We start from the raw sequence: 24,989 nt of genomic DNA on the forward strand, positions 1-24,989 counted from the left end.
AAACGCTGGGGGCAATTTTGGGCCGAGTTTGGACCCAGTTTCCAGCCCAGAAACACAGACTAGAGCCAGGGGACATGCAGAGAGTCAACACACATTCACATTAGGCATAGTTTTAGTTTTGTTTTGGAATCTTAGAGAGAATTCTACTACTTCCTCTAGGGTTCTTCACATTAATAGCTTTTAGAATTTATTGCTTTTGTTTTGGATATTGAGAAGAGTCATTACCTCCGTTGAAGCTTCATTATTCTAGTTTGTTTTCCTATTCCTTTACTCTTTTCTTGCCCATTAACCTTGTTTGGATAAGTATGTTTATGATTTTGGGATTTATTAATGCAAAGAACCACTTTTACTTTTAATTAATTTTCAGTTATTGTTTATCATGTCTTCCTTTTATTCCCTTTTTAATCCTGTGAAAGTTATATTCATGTTAATAGAGTAGTTCCCTAACTTGACTTGAGGTTGATTAAAAGGAGACCCTAGAGTTGGAATGCTCAAGTAATTAGTTAAATTGGAAGTTGTTGGCTAACTTCCTGGTCTCTGACTCTAATCCTTCTTTAGGAAAGGATTAGGACCTGGGGTTCAGAGTTGGTTAGTTAGTTGCTTGACTTTCCTTTATTTTATAAAGGATAACCAAGTAGAACAATAACCTTTTGATACTACACTTGAGAAAATCCAACAAGGATAGAACTTCCAATTAATCATTCCCCCGGTCAAGGCTTTTAATTGATTATATAAATTCTCTCATTACCTTCTATTGCTTCAATTTACAATTATTTATTTTTCTATTTCTCAAACTCAAAAATTTCTTGGAAAACCTCTGACCAATAAGCTGCACTCTTTTGTTAACTCGTTGAGAGATGACTTGGGATTTCTACTCCCAGTATTTTGTTCTTAATTTTGTGACAACTCTTTTCTAAATTGATAAGCGGACTTTAGTCGGTTGAGAACTGTACTTGCAACGCTGTTTTCTCTATAAATTCTTAATCGGCCAATTTCTGCCACGTCAATTTTTGGCGCCGTTGCCGGAGAGTTGCAACAGTGTGCTAATTTATTAGTTGAAATTTATTTATTTTCATTTTATTTTTTTATTTTATTTTTTTATTTTATTTTATTACGATGAGCTATATGTTTCTCTCATTGAATGACGCGTTCACTGCATGATCCGAGCTTAGCCGCATTTGATCCTGAAATTGAAAGAAATCTTTCACGTATTAGGCGAGCTCGGCGTCGGTTTGCCTCTGAAGGTGGTGAAGTGGTTATTGCCAATTCAGCAGTCTTATCTGAGAGCGAATCTGAACCGGCATTTGAGGAAGAAACAAGCTCCTCTACTACTGATTCAGTTGATTTACGTGCAGGTAACATGGCAGCACCCAGGAGGATTACTCTCCAGGAAGTAGGAGCTCCAGATTTTACACTGCAACCGTATCAAGTGCATCATCCTAATCTGGCAGCAGATTTTGAACTGAAGACTGCACTAATCAACTTGATGCCCAAGTTTCATGGCTTACCTGCTCAGGAGCCTATCAAGCACCTCAGGGATTTTCAGACAGCCTGTTCTACTGTTAGGCGTCTTGGTGCAAATGAAACTTCTATTCTGCTAACCGCCTTCCTGTTTTCTCTTGAGGGAAAGGCGAGGGAGTGGTACTACTCCCAACCTGAAGCAACTGTTACCAATTGGGATACACTCAGAAGAGAATTCTTGAAAAAAATACTTTCCAGCTGAAGTCACTGATAGAATGAGAAAGGAGATCTCCTGCATCATCCAAGGTGAATCAGAAACCCTTTATGAGTACTGGGAGCGCTTCAAGAATCTTTTGGATGCATGCCCCCACCACATGATTGACAAGTTGGTGTTGATCAACTACTTCACTCAAGGCATGAAGCGTCAGGATAAGACTACATTGGATGGTGCGAGTAATGGTCCCCTGAAAAGTACAAGACCGCAGATGAAGCGTGGCAACTGATCAACGACTTAGCTGAGTCCACTCGTAATCACAGGCATAGGAACAACCATCCCAAGATTGTTGCAGAGGTTTCCTCTAGCATTGAGACTACTGCTCTTACACAGTCTCTGTGTGAGATGACCAACCTACTGAAGCAGATACATCTGAGCCAACAACAATCTCAACCCCTCTCACCACAACATAGTCAACAACTGGTTCCTCAGAGAGTATGCGGAATATGTGCTGATTATAGTCATTACACTGATGAGTGTCCACAGCTCCAACAAGAGGACAACACCTTGGCAGCTACTCACAATTTCTATGACCGTCCGAATCAAAGATACTATCAACAAGGCGGCAATTATAACCAAGGTGGGAACTATAACCAAGGCTGGCAAGACAACTCCAACCAGGGGTGGAGAGATAATTCCAACCAAGGCTGGAGGGACAACCATAACAGAGGAGGCAGAGACAACCAGGAAAATCAGAGGTGGAATAATAACAACAATCAGAATAACCGGTATCAGCAGAACCAAAACCAGCCCTACAGAGCACCTCACCTAAGGCAATCCCAAGCGTCTCAGAACAACCAGCAGCAGGCCCCTCAGATTACTTATCACCCTCCTCTTCTAATGACGAGTTGCTTCAGTCTATTGAGCAAAGACAAAAGGCCATGGAGAACACACTTAGCTCCACTTTAAATGGTCTGACCTCTGCTGTACAAGCTCTTGCCTCACAGATTGGATCCATGAACACTTCCAACAACCAGCCTTTGAGCTCCAGTGGAATTCCTTCTCAACCCTTACCCAACCCCAAAGGTGGCATCAATGCCATCACCTTGAGGTCCGGAACCACACTGCAAAAGAAGAATCAGGAGGAGCCAAGCCCACAAGAACACGCCCCAGTTGAGGATATGGTTGAAGTGGAGGATGCTGAAAGGAAGATGCAACTACAAGAATTAGAGAACATTCGCCTAGAAGCATATGACAACTCCAGGCGATACAAAGAGAAGATGAAGGCTGTGCATGACAGGCACATCAAAAGGAGAGAGTTCAGACCTGGGGAGTTGGTTCTCCTTTACAATTCCAGACTAAGGCTCATACCAGGCAAGTTGAGATCCAGATGGGAAGGTCCCTACAGAGTAGAGAAAGCAGAGCCACACAGAGTCTTTCACCTGCGTCATCCTTCAAGCTCCAAATTCATCAAGGTCAATGGACATCGCTTAAAGCTATATCATGGTGAGAAGATGAAGAAAAACAAGGAGCTGGAGATCTTCCTCTTGGAGGATCCACCAACCGCAGAAGACTGAGCTAGTGGACCGTCCAACTTAAGGACGTTAAAGAAAAGTGCTAGGTGGGAGACAACCCACCATGGTACGATCTTTCACTTTTATTCTTAGCTTTATTTTATTTTATTTTTCTCAGTAGCCATTCATAGTTTCTGCATATACATCTGCATGCTGCATTTTGCATTCTACATATATATATATAAAAAAAGCACACGACGCGCAAGCGTCGCTGACGCGTACGAGTCATATGTGCGTGCAAGCCAAAGAAGAATTGAACAGAGAGTTGCGTGGGAGCAGGGCTGGAGGCGTGCTTTAGGCAAAAACACACCCACGCGTACGCGTCACTCACGTGTACGCGTAACCCTGCAAATCAGCATAAATAAGTATATGGCCAGAGAGTTATGATGGTGTGGGGTTGGAATTGTGCTAGAAGCGCAAATCCTATCACGCGTACGCGCCCCTGACGCGCGTACGCGTCGTTTTCCAATCCAGGGCACCCACGCGTGCCGTCCCTGACGCGCACGCGTCGTTTAAAAATTTGGCAATTGTGCGTATTGGATAGAGAGTTGTGCGTGCGCGGGGCTGCCTTCACGCCAACAGCACAACCCATGTCACGCGTACGCGTCCCTGACGCGTACGCGTCTCCTGAAATTTCCGCGCCCCATGCGTACGCGTGATGCACGTGTATACGTCGCATGCGACGCACAACTAAAACACCTCAGCGCCTGATTTCATATCTTCCACCCCTCCAATCCTAATTCTTTTCAATACTAATTATTTCTTCCCTCTTCTTTCTTTCTTCTTCCTTATTCTTTCTTACTCTCTATTACTTTCTTTTCCATTCTTCATCTTCTTCATCCAGGTTCTTTTTTTCCTCCCTTTTTACCCTTTTACTTTAATTTATGTTTCCTTCTTCTTTATTTTTCTTTTAATTTCATTATCTATGGGTTCTTTTTCTTTCTTCTTCCATGCATTTTTTCTGTTGGTGTTAGAAATGTAAATGGGTGATTCTTTTCTTCTCTATTTTGCTTGTGGATATATCAGGATGTGATTTGACAATTAATATTATTCTTTGGGTTGCTTGCATGTTGGATTTCATACTTTCCTTAACATATTTTACATGCCTACCAAGTGTTTGTGAAAAGTCCATATGGCATTATGCATTCTTAATTATTCTATTATTCTACTCTACTGCCTGTTTTTCACAAAACTCTTGTAACCCTTTATTAATTGGATATAATTGTCAATACAAATGTGATGGTTAGTTTGTTACGAGTGATAATACATTTTGGCTATCGAAGCTTGACCTATGCTACTCATGCCTTTGCCGACATGCTAATAAACATCTTGCATCTACTTGCCATAATATGCACTTGCCATATTTCCATTGATGAACTGATCACATGTAGTCGCGACCATATGTTAACGACATCCTTCTTTACCTTGGCATTGATTATCACTTGTACTGTCCTCCTCCTTGTTTTAACCCTTGGCTTTACATGTTACTTTCCTTTTCCCTTTTCAGGATGGCCACCAAGAAGGGTAAAGAGAAAGCTACTCCTAAACCACAGGCAAGGAGAGGAACAAAAAGAGCGCTAGCTGCGGAACTGTCCTCAACATCAGTCAAGCCATCCACAAAGCGAGTCAAGAGGATCATCAAGGTCGATGAAACAGAGAAAGCCTTTCCAGTAAGGGACACTGTGCGGTTCACTAACCGCTACTGTGAGCAGATGTTCCCCATCCTAGCTGAGCGGAACTACAACAATGAGCACCTACTCATCCTCCCTACCCATATTATTGAGTTTGTAGAGCCCCGTATTGAGCGCAGACAATGGAGATTCTTACAGAGATAGCCACGGCAGGTTAACCTCTCATGGGTAGTTGAAATCTACTCCAATTTTCACATGCCAACCCTGCAGTCTGTCTATGTCTGTCAGAAGCAAGTCCCTATCTCTGAAGGGGCCATTCAGCGAGCTTTAGATCTCCCCCTTGCCCCAGAAGGATTGGACGCATACCAAGAAGCCTCTTTCAAGCACCAGACATACCAATTTGATTGGGACGCCGTCCTTAGAGTTATAGCACAACTTGGCAGCAGATGGATATATGGATACCATCGATCCCGACCTAAGGGCATATTGGCTTCAGCACTTACCTTGGAGGCTCGAGTGTGGACACAGATTATGTCCTACTACATCTTTCCGAGCACTCACGAGTCCTCCTTCACTACAGACATGGCTGTTCCCCTCTGGTGTATCCTTACAGACCAGTCTCTTAACTTACCAAGATACCTCCGGCACGCCATGAGACACGTACAGATTACGGGCAACCTACCTTTTTCTGCCTTGGTTTCAGATCTAGTCTCGGCAGCTGGAGTCTCCTACAGAGCTGGGGTCCCCAACAGGAAGTACATCAGACCACAAGCAGCCACTACCAGCTGGATTGCAGACCCGGCCGGAGATATTCCTTCTTCTTCCACATCACAAGCACCTTCAATAAATCAGCTGCTCCTTCAGATACTTCAGAGATTGGACCGGCTTGACCGGCAGACAAAGAGAATGGAGCACCGTAACAAGCGCCAATTTACAGACCTCAAGGAGCTGATTGTTGACAACCACCCACCTGAAGAAGAACCAGACACTCTGGACTCCACTTTACCTACCAGTAACGGGAGCCATGATAACCCCGACTGTGGAGATGCTGTTACCAGCCCCCCTTTGTTCCTGACTGATGGCACTGAGGACGGTGCCAAGCTTTAAGTGTGGGGAGGTCGGTCAGTATCTGACTTCTGGAGGTAACCTCTCTCTCTTAACACCAACATTTTAGTTTTTCTTTTGGTAGATAGAATAGATTGCATGATAATAATTGTTTGCATGTATGTTTGCTTGGTTAAAGTAATAAATTTCTTTTCAAGACTCTATTTTATAATATTTCACTAATTTAAATTAAAACTTTTTTGTTAAACTTGTTTGAAGACTGTAAATTGGAACATAAGTTATAGCTAAGAACACACAACCTAGTGAGATTTTTGAGCCTAATTGTATGGTTACATTATCTAACCATGATATTTTATTCTTGTGTGTTTTCTTCTCTATAATTATAATCTTTATTTTGTTCCACACTATATGTCCAATGTTTAATGTGTTTATATGCATGCATATGATTGAGGCCATTATTTGATTATTAGCTCACTTATCCCAAATAGCCTACCCTTCCATTTACCTTTGTTAGCCACTTTGAGCCTTTTAACCCCCATTTATTCTATATTTTACCACATCACTAGCCTTAAGCGGAAAAAACAATTAAACACCCCAATTGAATCTTTGGTTAGCTTAAGATAGAGATTGTGTGTCAATTAAGTGTGGGAAAAATGTGGGAACATGGGTTAATAGGGAATGTGTTATGATAAAATATTAGGAATTTGGGCACCTACTCACGTGAGACCAGAAAAATTAAAAATTCATGTGCATTGATATATTATGTTTGCTTTTATCATTAAAAAAAAAAACCCAAAAATATTCAATAAATAAATAAATAAATAAATAAGGGGACAAAATTATCCCAATGTTAAGTTAATGAAAGATCAATGCATATGTGATAAAAATTAAAAGAAAATTTGGTACATGAGTATGAGAAATATGCAAAAGTGGGAATTTTGGGTAGCAAGGCATGATTTTAGAATTACATAGAGTGTGTGTGTGTGTTTAGGTGAAAGCTTAGGTTAATCAAGGATTCATATTATAGCTCACTTAGCCATATATACACCCTCACCTTTACCTTAGCCCCATTACAACCTTGAAAAGACCTCATGATATTTGCATTGGTACATTAAATACTTGTTGATTGGTTAGGTGAAGAACAAAGTTTGGATAGTATGACTAGAGAAGACTAGAGTGGATTACCCTATACACTTGAGTGATTAGAGTGCACATACACTATCAGTGAGGGTTCAATGCTTAATTCTATATTCCCTGCTTTCATGAGCTGTCTTCTTATAAGTCTACTTTTCTTTACTGTATGATTTTAATTAGTGATATCTGATTTATGTTTGTCTTGAGGAACTTATTTACTTTTACCCAAGTAGGCAGAATCATCTTAGCATATAGTTGCATTCATACATATGTTGCATTTCATGAGTCTTACTTTTCCCTATTTATTCTTTTAATTTCCTTGAGCTTAGCATGAGGACATGCTAATGTTTAAGTGTAGGGAGTTTGATAAACCACTATTTTATGGTTTATCTTGTGCTAATTTGAGTGGCTTTTATCAAGTCTCTACACACTTATTCATACTATTTGCATGATTTTACAATCTCTTCCTAGTTTTGTTCTATAATTAAAAACTTACTTCCTAAGCCTTTAATTTATGTATTTTAATCATTCTTTATACCATTCGATGCCGTGATCTGTGTGTTAAGTGTTTCAGGCTTTGTAGGGCAGGAATGGATTAGAGGATGGAGAGGAAGCTTGCAAAAATGGAAGGAATACAAGAAACTAAGGAGATAACCAGCGAGCATCGATGCGCACACATGGCTCACGCGTGCGCGCGATTTGAAAATTTGCACAGCAACGCGTGCGCGTACCTGACACGTACGCGTGCATTGGAGTTTGCACAAAGACGCGTGCGCGTACCTGACCCGTACACGTGACAAGGAAAATCGCCAAACAACGCGCACGCGTGACTGACGCGTACACGTGACATGCGCGATCTGCAGAAGTTGTAGAAAACGCTGGGGGCAATTTTGGGCCGAGTTTGGACCCAGTTTCCAGCCCAAAAACACAGATTAGAGCCAGGGGACATGCAGAGACTCAACACACATCACATTAGGCATAGTTTTAGTTTTGTTTTGGAATCTTAGAGAGAATTCTACTACTTCCTCTAGGGTTCTTCACATTCATAGTTTTTAAAATTTATTGCTTTTGTTTTGGATATTGAGAAAAGTCATTACCTCCGTTGAAGCTTCATTATTCTAGTTTGTTTTCCTATTCCTTTACTCTTTTCTTGCCCATTAACCCTGTTTGGATAAGTATGTTTATGATTTTGGAATTTATTAATGCAAAGAACCACTTTTACTTTTAATTAATTTTCAGTTATTGTTTATCATGTCTTCCTTTTATTCCCTTTTTAATCTTGTGAAAGTTATATTCATGTTAATGGTGTAGTTCCCCAACTTGACTTGGGGGGTTGATTAAAAGGAGACCCTCGAGTTTGAATGCTCAAGTGATTAGTTAAATTAGAAGTTGTTGGCTAACTTCCTGGTTTCTGACTCTAATCCTTCTTTAGGAAAGGATTAGGATCTGGGGTTCAGAGTTGGTTAGTTAGTTGCTTGACTTTCATTTATTCTGTAAAGGATAACCAAGTAGAACAATAACCTTTTGATACTACACTTGAGAAAATCCAACAAGGATAGAAACTTCCAATTAATCATTCCCCCGGTCAAGGCTTTTAATTGATTATATAAATTCTCTCGTTACCTTCCATTGCTTCAGTTTACAATTATTTATTTTTCTGTTTCTCAAACTCAAAAATTTCTTGGAAAACCTCTGACCAATAAGCTGCACTCTTTTGTCAACTCGTTGGGAGACGACCTGTGATTTCTACTCCCAGTATTTTGTTCTTAATTTTGTGACAACTCTTTTCTAAATTGATAAGCGGACTTTAGTTGGTTGAGAACTGTACTTGCAATACTGTTTTCTCTATAAATTCTTAATCAGCCAATTTCTGCCACGTCAATATGCCACAGTCACTCTGCAACCGAAGGGGTAAGTAGAACCAATCAACATACCCCAACAAATTTATCCATTCGTAGTTGTTGTAACATTGATATCATACTGATTGGACCATACGTACTTAATTATGTAGTTGGGACTGTGGCATCTATGTCATTAAATCCATAGAGTCATGGACTGAAGATTGTAAACTAGATGAATGGGACGATGTAAGTTACTCGGTCGCTCTGTTTTAAATTTGTAATTTTCAGTTCATGTTTACTTGACAATTCGATCATCACCCTCACAATGAAAATACCATACAGGATATGCTTCGGGGATTGAGAGTGGAGCTCATGGTGGATATTGTCATGGGAGCACACAATGAATCAATTAAACAGGTGCGAACTTTGTTGGAAAAAAATGAAGAACGTGTACGCTACAATTGTACAAGAAACAAGAAAAAGGAGGTTAAATCACCATTCACAGAACCAAGCACTAGGACATTGATGAAACGGGTCAGAGAATTACCTGTGAAGAAGAACCAGAAACGGAGAAAGCAATATATGTACTTAATCTTAAGACCACAAATACCTTTTTCACATTGTTTACGTGTTTTGTGGTAGAGTTTTGTTAGAACAGATAGGATAAATTTCCAAGTAGAAGAACATGTTTGGTTCTCTAACTACTCTGATTCTGTTTCAAGATATTAGTTAAGCGTAAAAGCTATTGGTTAAGAATAACCATTTGGGTACCAATAGAAATAAACATCCGCTATCCTACTGAATCGAACATCCAGGTTAAAATACTTGTAACTGATCACACACAATTCAACATGACTATTCTAAATAACCATCCGCGTACATGTAGAAATAACCATCCGCTAACCTACTGAATCGAATATCCACATTAAAATACTTCAAACTAATCACACACACTACAACCATACTATTCAGAATAACCATCTGGGGTACCAATAGAAATAAACATTTGCTATCATATTGAATCGAACATCCAGGTTAAAATACTTGTAACTGATCACACACAATTCACCATGACTATTCTAAATTACTATCTGGGTACATGTAGAAATAACCATCCACTATCCTACTGAATCGAACATCCACATTAAAATACTTCAAAATAATCTCACACACTACAACCATACTATTCAGAATGTACCAATAGAAATAAACATATGCTATCCTACTGAATCGAACATCCATGTTAAAATACTAGTAACTGATCACACACAATACACCATGACTATTCTAAATAACTATATGGGTATAGGTAGAAGTAACCATCCGCTAGCCTATTGATTTGAACATCCAGATTAAACAGCTTTTAACTATCTATACACACCACACCAAGTCCGTTACATTATAACCATCTGGGTACCTAGGGAATTCAACATTTAGATACGCTCAAATGGTAATTCGTTAAACCAAAGGCAATCAAACATTTAATCCAACATAAAAGATGAATTTATTTAATAGTAGTCTACAACTAGTCAATCCGCATAAAAATTGGAAGCATGGCGGCCACGTGCACGTAACAAAAAGCCAAACTCACAGAATACCAGTTTCATATACATCTGACCATCAACAAGTCGCACAATGAAATAACCATCAAACATACATATTGAGTTGGAACAACTAACAAAAAAGGAGCTCTAATATAACATAACAGATTCTGTATCCAAAACAGTCTAGGTATTGCCAAAAGAGTTTAACAGGGACATGAATCCACCAACTCCTTGCGGACCAATCTGCCGAGCGGGAGCATACAAATCTATATTTTCACAAGATTCTACACGATTATCCTGAAAGAAACAAATTCAAACGAAAATAAGTCATTATCCTATTAATCAACTATGTACTAAAGGTGAAGCTTTAAATTAATTACGATACCTACTTGGGCTGAACTCTTCCGCTTTCTCTGCATGGATTTCTTGATTGACTTTTCCAACTCATATCCGAGCCTTTTACCTTTTGGCCGACCCTTTGTATTTACCTTTGATGGGCCTTGAATGTCCCCTGTGGTCACCACAGAGGAAATCTTTGTGGCAATGCTAGTGTGTGCATCAACGACAACTTTATAACGCAACTTGGTACGATAATCAACTATCTTGGCCCTTGCATCATCCAGAGCAGCATGCAACATGGCTGCTTCATCATCACCATCCACAAATTCCTGCACAACGTTGTAGACGTGTGCATAAAACCCTCTGAATAGGTTGCGGCTCTCATCCGAACGTCTCACGTCGTGGCTACTCTTAATGTAGGTGCGCTTGCACTTTATTTTCTTGCTCCAACGATGAAGAACATAGCATGAAGGCACTTTATTCACCTTCTAAGATGAAAGTAATACGAGACAGTGGCAACACAATACACCTGCACTCTCGAACAAGTTGCACTCACATTGAACCTCGTGAGTCAAACGGTCGAAATGGACGTTGTACGTAACATATCGGGTCTTCTCATAGGCTAGTATTTCCTATTCTATTTTTACCCAGGCCAAGTCACCCTGTTCATTAACGGCACGAATATTGCAATCAGCCTTCTTGCCAAACTCCGTTTAGACATCCCTAAACATGTCGTTGGTGTACTCTTGTTGAAATTGTTGCTCGATGGATGAGCTAGTTGCACATGGGATTAATCCTCTCGAGTCTGCAGCATCGTCCTCCAGTTCCTTCTGCTCTTTGTTTCTAAGCACATTGTCAAACTCGTGGACGAACTGAACTAAGCTAGTCTTGCAATGTAAGTATCCACCAAAAAATGAGTGCATACTCTCACTCCTTTGCGTACTCCTCATAGAAGCCCAAAACTGACCCTTGAAAAAGATCGGCACCCACATGCGTCGGTCATCAAACAAGTCTACACAAAACAAACCACCCAACAACAAAAACCTGCATAAGGAACAGATTTTTAGAACAAAATACAAGAGCAGTACAACATCTAAGCAATGACAATACATGATTTAACTTAAAAAAATGAACCTGATAGCCATTTGTTGTGATGTAGGTTGAACTCGTCAATGAATTCAGCCCAACCATCCTCAAAAGCCTCAACCGACAAAGAGTTCCATATAATGTGCTTCAGCTCAACATTCAACTCGTTGAACCTAGCATAACCACCGAGCTTATACGGTATCTTTTTCGTTATATGCTAGATGCACCAACGGTGGCATGTATTGGATAGGACCTTCCTAATTGCACCAAACATGGACCTGCACTGGTCTGTGATTACGCCTTGCGGTGCAGTTCCCATGCACTTCAACCATTGCGTGAACACCCACTCGAAACTAGGGACCTCCTCACTGCCTAACAGAGCACAACCAAGCAAAGTAGATTTACCATGGTGGCTCACACCAACGAAAGAGGCGAATGGCAAATCATGCCTAAAGTAAAAACAAGCACATTTATTAACATCCAACTAATACAAAATACCACAAAAAGTAAACAACGCAAACGTAAATAAATTTTACTGGTTTGTTCTGTATGTGGTATCAAATATCACCACGTCTCCATAGTATTCATAAGAAGCCCTACACCGTGCATCCACCCAAACTGCACTCCCAAATTTGTAATCGTCGTCCACATTCACTGCGTAGAAGAAGTTCGGATTTATCTCCTTCATTCGCATGAAGTAATTCAGCATCTCCTTGACATTAGCGTTGACATTAGTGAATCGGAGTCTTGATGGGATGTAATTCCTGACATCCTTCTCAGAGAAGCCCAGGTTTGACGGCCCACCAACCTCATTAGCCAATGCTAGAAATGTCTTGTTGGTTCGAATGCCCGCCTCATCATTAACCTTAATCATGCATTTTGCATGCATGGTCAACTCTCTATTCTCGTGGTAATGCACCGCCTTTTTAGTTGAACATGGGTGTGAGTGCCTCAAATCAACCTTCAACAAGACCTAATCTTGCTTCTCCCTGTCAAACTTTGCATATACCCTTGCTCAGCACCCCGTAGCTGCAACCGTGTTTTTTCGTGTGGGTGCTTTGACATGAGATCTATGGAAACCCTCTTGATTACAATGAATAGATTGGTTAATCGGTTCCTTTGTCATCCTGTCATAATTTGTGTTCCTTATCTTACTTACAAAACCGACTTTCTTTGCATAGGTCGCATAAAAATCTCGGGCCAGCTTTAAATGCTTAAACCGCATCCCAACTCTTGGTATTTCGTCTTCGGCAAGGGAACTGCGATCCGGTAACTGCGAATCAGTTCAATACAAACATCATTCGATGAACATGAGGATTAATGGTTGATTCAAAACATGAGGTTCACAAAAAAATAGCAATGTACTAGAATCTAAACCTCATCAACAAGATTCGTGTCATCACTTCCAAACTCATTAATATCCGTATATTCTATTACCTACAATCAAACATACACAAACAAACAAAAACAAACAAACTAACTAGATACGGTACTATTAAACAAGTGTCATCTAAAAATATTTTATTCATACTTTTTCAAAGCATATCATTAAAAATTTATTATTTTACAAGACTTAACAGAAATCATAACAATGAGAAGTATACTCATACAAAATTCTCACCAGACTAGTTAGGTTATATTAATTAATTAATTAATTATATATAGCATGCATGGGTCTGCCACATATGAAACACACCTACACAACCTAAACCAATTTTTCTTCCTTGCTTTAAAAAGTCAAAAAGCTCATTATTAGCTGCTGTATGTAGCCAGTTTTTTTTTTTTTTTTGTGCATGCATGGCATGGGAGCATAGGTATGGGGATTCAAAACAATCTAATGGCAACCATGAGAAATGTTTAGAATTTAACACTAAACCTTTAATGAACCAATTTCAGTATAACATATTAAAAAGGTAACATAATAGTTTATCGGATTAAGAAAATAAATGGTTATTCTTCATCTTCTTTAGAAATTGATCTATGATTTATTACCCTTTAACTAATTACTATATTGATGAATCAGAACACCATAAAAAATTTTTGGAATGAATACCATCAACGTTTAACAATGTTGGGCTCAGATTAACCATCTCATTTATATGAAAATAAACATACGTCCCACACCACCAACATACATTGCTTACCTTGTTAGATTTTTCACCTTCCATGTCGCAAGAATTAAGAAGATTGTCACTTGAATGGATAGTATTGCCGTCGGTGAAGGAAGCTAGGGAATGAGAAACGGATTCAACAAAATTGGACTCCATTGAAGGGGCTATAAAAGGTCACGTAATCTTGAAACGACAACCACAACTTTCCCTTGTATTTTGGTCAGATCAGCCAGAGACGAAGCGGGGCTGACAGTGACCGCGGTGGACTTCGATGGACTGCACGGTTCGTGTGTTTGTCGGCAGTGGGAAGAAAAAACAAATTCAGGAGACGGCTGGCTGCTCGGCGGTTGGGGTAGAGGGAGGCGGCATCGGCTGCGGAGGCACGGCGTCGGCTTTGGAGGTGCGGCAATGACTTACGTTCAGCGGGGGAGGGTGCAGCGAGAGAAGAGAGGCTAGTTGGAGAGTCTCAATGTGAAAATCCTTATTTTTTTGAATTTCAAATTTGATTATTATTAGATATTAATTATTAATGTCACTAATTAAATTTAGTATTGATTTACTCTTTTAACCCTATTGTTCACATTGTTCAACAACTTTGTTGGTTACCTATACTTTTCCTTTCCTAAAATAATTACCAACTTTTGTTTTCCTAAAGTCCATGTGTTTTTTTTCACAAACTCTCTCTCATTCTTCATCTTTATTTTTCTCTCTCTTTTCTCTCATTCTTTATTTTTTTCTACCTTTCTGTTCTACAGAAAATAAAATTAACAAAATAATATAATTCAAATAAAAAAATTATTATTATTATATACATATTTTTTTAGTTTTAAATTTTCACCGCTTATCTTTCTAATCTATATTTTTATTCTCTTCTTTCAAATATTTATTATATGTAATTTGGAGATAATACTAATATTATAATTAAAAGTTAGAATCAAGATTCAATTGTTTAAAAAACATTAATTTTGAGTTAATTTTATAACTATCAGTATAATTTTTTTATGCTAATATCTAATTATATTTTTATATACATAGAGAGAAAAAAATATTATTTTTAAATAGCAAGTATAAAAATTAATTATTTCTATTTGTACAACAAACTTAACACTTAATTAAATATAAAAATATACACGTTAAATTATTTTAAAGTTTAGATAACGAATATTGAAATTAATTATTAATAAAAAAAATTAGACTTTTTCATATAAAAACAATAACTAAAAATCTTATTATTTGATTTTTTTTATCTGTAGAGACATTGGTCTTCTTAGTCAGAAACTTTTGTCAACCTACGATTTTTTTTTTTTGTAAAAGTAGTTTGATTTTATAAATCTTTTGTGCCATGCATAATTTATACTGTCAAAACAAAGTGAACCATAATTTTAAAAAATTTATATTCTCGTAATATTATTACGGCTAAAAATACTAATTTCTTCTATTTTTTCAACAAGAAATATATATAAATTGTTGAATATATATATATATATATATATATATGAAAACACAATAGTTTGATATAAATGTTTTATATGAAGATAATAATTAAAAATCGTTAAATTATTTAATATATTTAATTAAATTGTTTAACGTAATATATATTATATTTTAACTATTATTTTTATATAAATATTTTCATCTATGCAACCATTTTATACTATTATTATTATTATTAGAGTAAATACCCTTTCCGGTCCCTAACCATTTGCTCGATGGACTTCTCACCCCCTAAAAAATCTAAACACCCAAATCGGTCCCTATCTACTTTGATATATGTACGTTCCAGTCTCTAGTTAGGGACCGGAAAGGGCATTTACTCAAAGTAGATAGGGATTGGAACGTACATATATCAAAGTAGATAGGGACCGATTTTGGTGTTTAGATTTCTTAGGGGGTGGGAAGTCCATCGGGCAAATGGTTAGGGATCGGAAATGGCATTTACTCTTATTATTATTATTATTATTATTATTATTATATTATAATTAGGATCAATTAGGATCAATTAGAATTATTTAGTATATCTGAATATTTATTATAGAATATTACGTCTTTATTATTATGATTCTCTTAGCCCCTGTAAATACCCTTCTATATTGTATCATTCGAGACAACTTGAATACACTCAATAAGACACACAAATCCTTCTTCCTGTTTAGTCTCTTGTTTCTAACATGGTATCTGAGCCATGGTATTCTCCTTGAAGAGGATAGGTTATTTTTCTTGCGGTGAAATCACCGTAGTTTTTGCACTTTTTTCTATGCCATTTTTCTTGACTTTTTATCACTCCTTTGATGCTTTTTCACCTCACCGACTAGCCTATTCTCTCCATCTTGTGTCTTTTCGAATTGAATGATCAAACACCAATGTCATCCGCTGTTTTCCTATTCTCATGAAGAAATCATATAGTTTTTGATCTCTTTCGGCAGTTCCATCTACGTTCTCTCTTGGCAGTTCCGTCTGCGTTCTCTCGTGGCAGTTCTGTTTGTGTTCTCTCGTGATAGTTCCGTCTGCATTTTCTTGTGGCAGTTCCGTTTGCATTTCGTCTGTGTTTCCTTGTGGCAGTTCTGTCTGTGTTTCTTTTCGGCAGTTCCGTCTGCGCTTCCTTCAGACAAGCGGCAGTTCCGTCTGTGCTTCCTTCAGACAAGCGGCAGTTCCATCTGCGCTTCCTTCCGGCAGTTCCGTCTGCATCCGTTTTATAAGTTTATGCAATTTTTTTCTCTTTATTTCGTTGTTTTAAATATGTTTCAAACTCAAGTTGTCACTTGAGTTTGAGGGGGGATGTTAGAATATAATTAGGATCAATTAGAATTATTTAGTATATCTGAATATTTATTATAGAATATTACGTCTTTATTATTACGATTCTCTTACCCCTATAAATACCCTTCTATATTGTATCATTCGTGACAACTTGAATAGACAATTATTATTATTATTTGGATTGTGTATTAAGAGTTGACTTATTAGTAAATGTATATTGAAGTGTAGGGATATTCTCCTAGCAATTCCGTTAGATAATATTTTACCCATTTCTATCAACTCTTGTTTATTGCTGTGTTTAATATAAGTATTTTTGTGTATGTGTTTAATAGAAATATTTTTTTTCATGGCTGTATCTAATGAAAATGTCTTTGTAAATGTGTCTTTTTATACATGTCAATGCTAATTGTAATTAAAATATAATAATTAATTATTATTAGTAATAAATTGGCAAATAGTATATTAGTTCTCTATACTTTCACTTGCAGAATTAAGGTCCTCTTTCACTCTCTCTCTCTCTCTCTCTCCGCGTTTGAGAGTGAATGAGTTGTAGGTAGTCCAACATGGATGAACGGTCGGATCTAAGCTACTTAGCATCCAATGACATATATTAACCCTGTGTTTGGGAAACTTAAATTAATATTTTCAACAATTTTGTTGGTTACCTATATTTTTTTATTAAAATAATGGGTTATACTAGGTAATTAATGACTTTCTTGAATAACATGAACAATAAGTCTTAAATTTAATTATTATTAGATATTAATTACTCATGTCACTAATTAAATTTGAGATTAATTTATTTTTTTAATCTCATTATTCACATTGTTTAGCAATATTGTTGTCTACCTATACTTTTCGGAAAAGTATATGAAACCAAGGCTTTGAACCAGCCAACTTAAACAACATTATTTAATAATTAATTTTTAAATTTTTAAAAAATCAAAATTTAAATAATTAGCATTAATTAAGTTTTGGGTAATTAGGGTTAGAAAAAGTAACCTTTCTAAAGATCTAAACACATTCTCAGTAACCACCCCTCTCCTCGCCTGGACCTTCCGTCACCCAGAACGCCGCCTCACCACTACCAGATTGCGCCACGCATGTCGCCGCTGGAGGGAGCTCTCGTGTGAACGTCATAGCCCCTCCACTCCACGATTCCTAGCAGCAAAGATGACCACCGCATCCCCTCTCTCTCGCATTGGCAGCAGCGCCGCTGACCACCGCATCGACCTCTCCATCGCGAGTCGCAGCAGCGCCACTCGACCACTGCAACCCCTCTCTCCCTGCGATTCGAAGCGATGCTGACCACCGCAATGCCCTTCCTCTCCCTCTCGTTTCCACCTTCTTAATCATTTCTCCTTTCTTTCCGGTGAACCAATTCATATTCTTTTAGTTTTTCTTTTCTGATTTCCTTCTTTCTCTTGCAGTTTAATTTAAAATTCAATTTTTTATTGTTAATTTTGATATTTTTGTGTTGTGTTGTTGCGGATGAAAATGTAGGTATGCCATCATCCTTAGAAATTCCACACAGCAACACCATGTAGTACCTAAAATTCCAAATCTTTTAATTGCTAACTCCAGCAATGATTTACTTGTAAGAAAATAAACAATGCTGTTTAGTTTTGAAAATTATAGTATTTTAATTGGGTGTATGACATCAGATCATCAAACTTTTGTAATGATTTTGTTGTTTTCTCTTCCTTCGATCAACGGATTGTAGGTCATTGATCTTACAAGAGTGTCACAAGATCTTGCTTACCTTGTCAGTGATGCAGATTTGGTCATCTTAGAAGGGATGGTAAGTTCTTCCTTGGATAATGTTGAAAACTTCTATTGTATTGATCAATGCTAGATGCATTTTTGGGTTTTGATACTTGAAATTAAGTAGGATAACAAGGGAAGTAATGTTTTGGTTAGAAGTTATATGGTGGTATCAGTCTTTCTTGGTTTAAATTAATTATCAACTTACTAAACAATGTAATAAGATAGTTCCTTGTGTAAAGAAAGCTATTGCATAGCAAATTCTTAAACATTTGGATGGTTATAATTAAAACATTGAAATTCTTATTTTCTTTAAAATCTAATGTAGCGATGCGTTAATTGAGTTATTTGTTGAGGCCCTTTTTTTGGTATATTTTTGGGTGTTTTTTTATATGTACATGTGGTTGAAAAATTATTAAGCTACTACTTTTAAATTCTGTTTTTCTGCATACTATGATCTTGTTCTATTCCATTAAAAAAACTAAAGGTGTAAGAAAAGAAAAGGAAGGAAAACTTATGTAGCTTCTTATTCTTGTTATGGTTCATATACTCCTTAAATTCATTCGAATTGCCTCTATGAAATAAAATTATGAAGATTTACGTATTCATATTTTGGCTACTTATATATTTACCTTTTTTTACTAGTTTTTAGTTAGTGTCTAGTTATCATTATATATTTTCCTTTATGAGAATCCAAAGAGTTAGAATTTGAGAGCACCATAGCTTTTCACTTGTTAAGGACATATGCAAAGCATAAGAATTATACTCCGCTCTTACATTGTGACATAAGCACTAAGACAAAACCAAGTTCCTAAAGATTTGTTCTAGTTGTTATGTGTTTTAATTTATGGGTTATTTTTGTTTTGGTGGATGTTTCTTTTGCTTTTAGCTGGATATTTCTTTTTATTCTATATGGTTTTTTCTGCTAATTCAATTATGTTCTCCATCTTATGCATTTTGGTTGATGTGCTTGTAGCTTGTATGAAAATTATTAAATAGATTGTTGGTCTGTGATATATGTATCGTGTAGAGGATTCTGAAACTATGAAGATGTTTGAAAGAACAAATTTGGCAAACAATCAACTCATTCATTATCAATGTGTCCCTGTAGAAACATGGTTGATCTTGATTGGTATTGCTTTTGGTTTCTCAGAGGTATGGTGCCTTGCATGTGTTATAGTAAGTAGGAAACTTGGTTAATTACATTCAAGCTATGCTTATGTTTTTTAATTTAATAAGAGGAAGATCAACAAATTAAAGAAGCTGAGTTGTTAAGAAATCACAATAGCTCCATTTATTCCTCATTTTTTCTTTTTGCAGAAGCAATGTATCACATCATCAGAAGATACACTCAAGCATTCCGAGCTGCAAGATTACATTGAAAAATAGAAAGTCTACTTTAAGATGATTGATGAATTTGAACTGATAGACGAGGAATTTGAAGCAGTTGATGAACCGGATGAAGTGAAAAAGACGTGATCCAAGTGTAGCAGATAGAAAGTTGTTCTTTGTTTAGCTAGTTGTATAGTAATGATATAACAATTTTTTTAAAGTTTAAACGATGTAGCCTCACTCCTCTAACAAAATATAGGGTTCTTGTATTATTTTTTGTTAGGATGAATTCCTGATTCTACAGTGTTGCAAATTGTATGAATAAGTTGAATGAATATTATGATTCCTTTCATTTCATCTTAGCATGATGACAAATTTATTGTTAATTATGTAGGATAAGCTTTTTTGATTTGTCATTCACATGGCTGCCGTTAAAGTAACATCTATTTAGTATAAAAAAAAATATCCGGATGCTTGACAGAAATAACATCCACTTAAATCTTTGCAAAAACAATTAGGTGTCTACACGAAGAAACATGCCGAGTAGAATTTAAAAAAAAGATCATGCAATTCTTAAACAAATACAGTCATCCACAACTGCAACACAAGAAAACTAGGATAATCTATGAAGAAACCTCCATTTAGTCTAAAGACGAAATATCTGCTGCTTAATAGAACAAAAACAACTTATATCTTCGCTAAAAAAATAAGGTACAAACACCAAGAAACCTGCCGAGGAATATTGGAGAACAGAAAAACTTCCTAAAGAAAATAGAAGCATCCCTACTATTTAACATAGATAAACTCGGAACATATATGTAGAAACATCCATTTAGTAAGGTAAAGAAACATCCTAATTACTAGCAAAAGCAACATCCATGTAGATATTGGCATTAACAAACTGGTATCCACACAAAGAAACCTGTCAAGTAAGTTGATTACAAAAATAGGCCATACAATGTTTAAGAACCAGATACATCCACAACTACAACACAAGAATACTAGTAAAATATATAAAGAAACTTCCATTTAGTGTAAAGATGAAAGATGCTCCTGATTAACAGAACGAAAATCCACTTATATCTTGGCAAAAAAAATGTACAAACACCAAGAAACCTGCTAAGGAATACAGAGAAACAGAAAAGACATTGACTACCTAAAGAAATAGAGGCATCCTCTACTGATTAACACATATAAACTCGGAACATATATTCAGAAACATCCATTTAGAAGGGTAAAGGAACATATATGCAGAAACATCCATTTAGTCGGATAAAGGAACATCCTGTTGCATAATAGGAGCAACATCCACGTGGATGTTGCCAAAAACAATCAGCTATATGCACAAAAACACGTTGTGTATGGCTTAAAAAAGTAAATACTTTAAAAACAGTATCACAAGTGTCTCAAACGGATACAAGATCATAATTTTTCTAGGTATCTTTCATCTTCTGTTGTCTTGCCCCTTTGATTGGCTTTTTCGTAGGTAACCCCGCATCCTGTAGCATGGTCTACGTGCTCGGTGCTGTTAAGGGAGTTCTCACTTCCTTAAGTTTGTTTCTGGGCTTGTTGCGGCCTACAGGATGGTCGTCTAACACTGAAAGTAAAGCAGCTTTCAATTCCTACCAATTGCAAATAGCAACATCGAAACTCTAACAATTGCAACTTCATTTTCCCTAATTTCAGCAACATTCAAGTTCCAATTGCATCAACCCACCAAAATAAAGCAATTTAGAGAACAACATCCAGTAATTCATCAAAATTTAATCCTCCGTATAACACACCCTAATTGAAGATGTACATTTACAAAATCAATCAAGAACCATCCACATGCATGCTAGAACGAACATCTGTTTAATATGATCAGCAATATATAAATAAAAAAATTTGTAGATAAAATAGCTCTGTTTTACCGTGTGTAGATAATTGAAGCCGTTGTGTTTTTCTATGTAAATTGCAAACCACGCATATCGAATACAACACATTTGAGCATGTACATGTAGAGTAAACTATGTAGTAATTAATTGCCTAAATTTGAACACCATTGAAGACACCAACACTTAAAATAAACAACATCTAACCTTTTTAATGGGAAACAAACGGAATTTTGTAGAAAAAAAAGTCCAATTTAAAAAAAACTGCACAATCAAATCTACACACATGCAACTCAGCAAAATCCAACTCCTAAAGATAAAGAAACTTCCAATCTCTAACAATTGTAAATAGAAACTTCGAAACAATTGCAAATAGAAACTTCGAAACTCTAACAATTTCAACTTCCAATCCCTATTTTCAGCAACATCTAAGTTTCAATTGCATCAACTCACTAAAATTAAGCAGTTTAAAAAACAACATTCAATTCAAAATTTAATCTGCCATAAAACATACCCTATTGAACATGTACATTCACAAAATCAATTAAGAACCATCAACTTACCTGTTACAGCCATTTACAGCCATTTGAGAATGCTTATAGAACTAAAGCCAGCAACTGAACTGAAGGAGAAGTGGAGAACTGTCCACGCCTCCAGCAAGCAGGGATGGCCTTCACATGTCGGCGTTGAGTGTATCAGACAATGGACAACTGGTTGACGCAGATGGTTGTTATTGCATGCGCGGCGAAGATGCGACTGAAACCTCTGGAAGAGAGCCGTTGAGGATGCACCGTCTTTGTTGGGAGGATGTACAGTCGGGGATGGTGCTCGCAGTGGGTGCTGCGCCGCCGTGGGACAAGGTGTACGATGTCTTTGAGGTGGAGGGTGAGAACTGGTGGAAATAGGTGTTCGGGTGAAATGGTAAAATTTGAAAAATTAGGGTTACAATTGAGTAACTTGGGGGATGATTTTCGGTAAATTGGACTTTCGGGTCCAGTCCAAAGGATGTTGTCAGAAGTTGGCTGATCCCACTCTTGGTTTCCTAGCAGAATTCATACTTTTCCATTCCGCAAACAGAACGAGAAGATTCTCTGTCGCAGTCCCAACAATTCTTCTGGTAACGCAATTGTATGTGTAATTTGATTAGGAATTTTCTTTTTAAAAAACTTGTTCATGTTTATTATTCTGTTATGAGAATTATTCATCTTTTGCGATGATTGTTTTACTATTTGTTATCCCTTATTAATGATTCAATTCATAAAAAGCTCTTTTTTTGTTTTAGTGATAATGAGTGCTGATTTCTTGTTTGGAAAATCAAAACTAGGGTTTGACTTTGCTGCAAATGTTTCTTCTATATTTTGAGTTGAGCTTTACGATTCAAGTTCATCTAAACTCGTGTTTAAGCTTCACGAATTTGTGTTAACTGACTTATATATTTGCGCTTCACAGGGATTATACTATTAAAATGGCCAATAATTCTCATCCCCCCTAGTATGCAGGTACATGTTCTTATCAGTAGTTCTTAATGTTTTATCAATCTTTCTCTCTATGTACCAGCTATGCTATCATTCCATATTTTAGCAAGTTTATTTGTCATTCAGCTGAAGGATTTGATTGTGCTTATTATTTATGGAACTAGTTGCTCTTTACTGTTTATTTTGTTAACTACTACTTCTTGCTCTCATATGGGAATATTTTGCGAGTTTGCATCACTCTTACAACTCCTTATCTACAGTTTCGGCCAGTCATTCAGGCCTAGCAAGGTCAGCCATTTGCTCCAATGGCTTCCCAATAATTCGAACTTGCAGGACATGTCATTCCTTCTTCAAATGTTGCAATGCCTGTTGGTCAGAGTCAGTAATTGCAGTATTCACAACCAATGCAACAGTTGCCTCCAAGACATATTCAGCCTGGTCAATCTGCTCCTTCGTCGTAGGTTATATCTATGAAATATGTCCAAACAAACAGGCCCCCGACATCCGTCCCACCACATTCACAGCCAACTGTTCCCCACGTAAGCAGTCATATGCCCAGCTTGGCTGTTTTAACAGCAATTCTCATTCTTCATATACTGTATGGTTGCCGTATTTTCTTTGTAGTTTTACATTGGTTGTACATTATTAGAGTCCAGTTTGATATACGGTTTCATACTCTTTTTAGTTTCAACCATCGTATACTCAGCAGCAGGATAATGTTAATGCAATGGCTCAGTACCAGCCATCGGGCCAAATGCATGCTCCTCCGGTTGGACAACCTTGGGTGTCCTCTATTTCTCAGAGTGCTGCAACTGTTACACCAATGTAACAGGCTGGAGTGCAATCATCTGGTACTCCGTCAACTGATTCTGTAAGTGTTTTATCGTTACCTGTTTTTCTAATGCATATTACTTGTTTTATTATCACGTTATTAAATTTTAATATTTACCTAGTTGTAACAAGTATTGACACAAATAACATATGCTAAGAATGTTTCAAAAATTTTGGCACAGAGCTTAGATAGTAGTGAATATTGGTAGTTTGACATTTGTGAGTGCTTAAATATTGTATAAGTTTTGAAAATTTTAGGACCATATCCTACCATTTTTAGACATTGATATGGCTGTGTCTGTCTCCATGTCAGGTTTAGTGTTCATGTACATGTACATGTGCGTGCCTTGTATATCTTCTTTTTTTTTTCTCAATCTCTCTCACCAATTCTATCATTGTCATGGGCATATTTTTGGAGGAATTGTTAAGATCCACTAGAAGGTATTGAACATGAGTCTCACATTTGAAGTATGAGAATTTAATGAAACAATTTATAATGGCCTTGGGCTCTACTCTAGGTTGTGGCATGTATTACCCAGGATTTGTATTATTATACTTCAATAAATTTAGGTCGGCTTTTTGTTATGAACTTATGATATCATTGGATTGAAGTGGATTCTTTGAGAGCATAGCTTATAAGCTAACTGAATCTCTATAATTCATAAAGTATTTTTATGATGCTTACATTAGACGTGATTCATTGATTCAGATTTCTACTAAAGGTGGTAAAATATTATTATGTTTTTATATTATAGTTTTTGAGAAATATGATCTAATATAATTCTTGGTTTGTTGCTTTGTCAAATTTAGGCAACAAGTTCCCCTAACCAGCAGGATCTGATTGGCAAGAGCATACTGCAGCTGATGGCAGAAGGTATTGATTAATATCTTGTTTTTCGAGGAAACAGATGATATCTTTTACCGTTTACATTATTGGAAAAATATCTTTTACAGTT

At 36.9% G+C, this 24,989-nt stretch overlaps 1 non-coding gene across 1 annotated transcript; it reads right to left on the minus strand.

Moving 5' to 3' along the window:
• Positions 1-1,733: 1,733 nt before the first annotated feature.
• On the minus strand, positions 1,734-1,840 carry LOC112753536 (small nucleolar RNA R71). Its single transcript, XR_003177920.1, has one exon. It is a non-coding gene; the product is annotated as a small nucleolar RNA R71 (small nucleolar RNA).
• Positions 1,841-24,989: the final 23,149 nt, after the last annotated feature.

The sequence above is a fragment of the Arachis hypogaea genome, chromosome 15, assembly GCF_003086295.3.
Source record: "Arachis hypogaea cultivar Tifrunner chromosome 15, arahy.Tifrunner.gnm2.J5K5, whole genome shotgun sequence".
Lineage (NCBI taxonomy): Eukaryota > Viridiplantae > Streptophyta > Magnoliopsida > Fabales > Fabaceae > Arachis > Arachis hypogaea.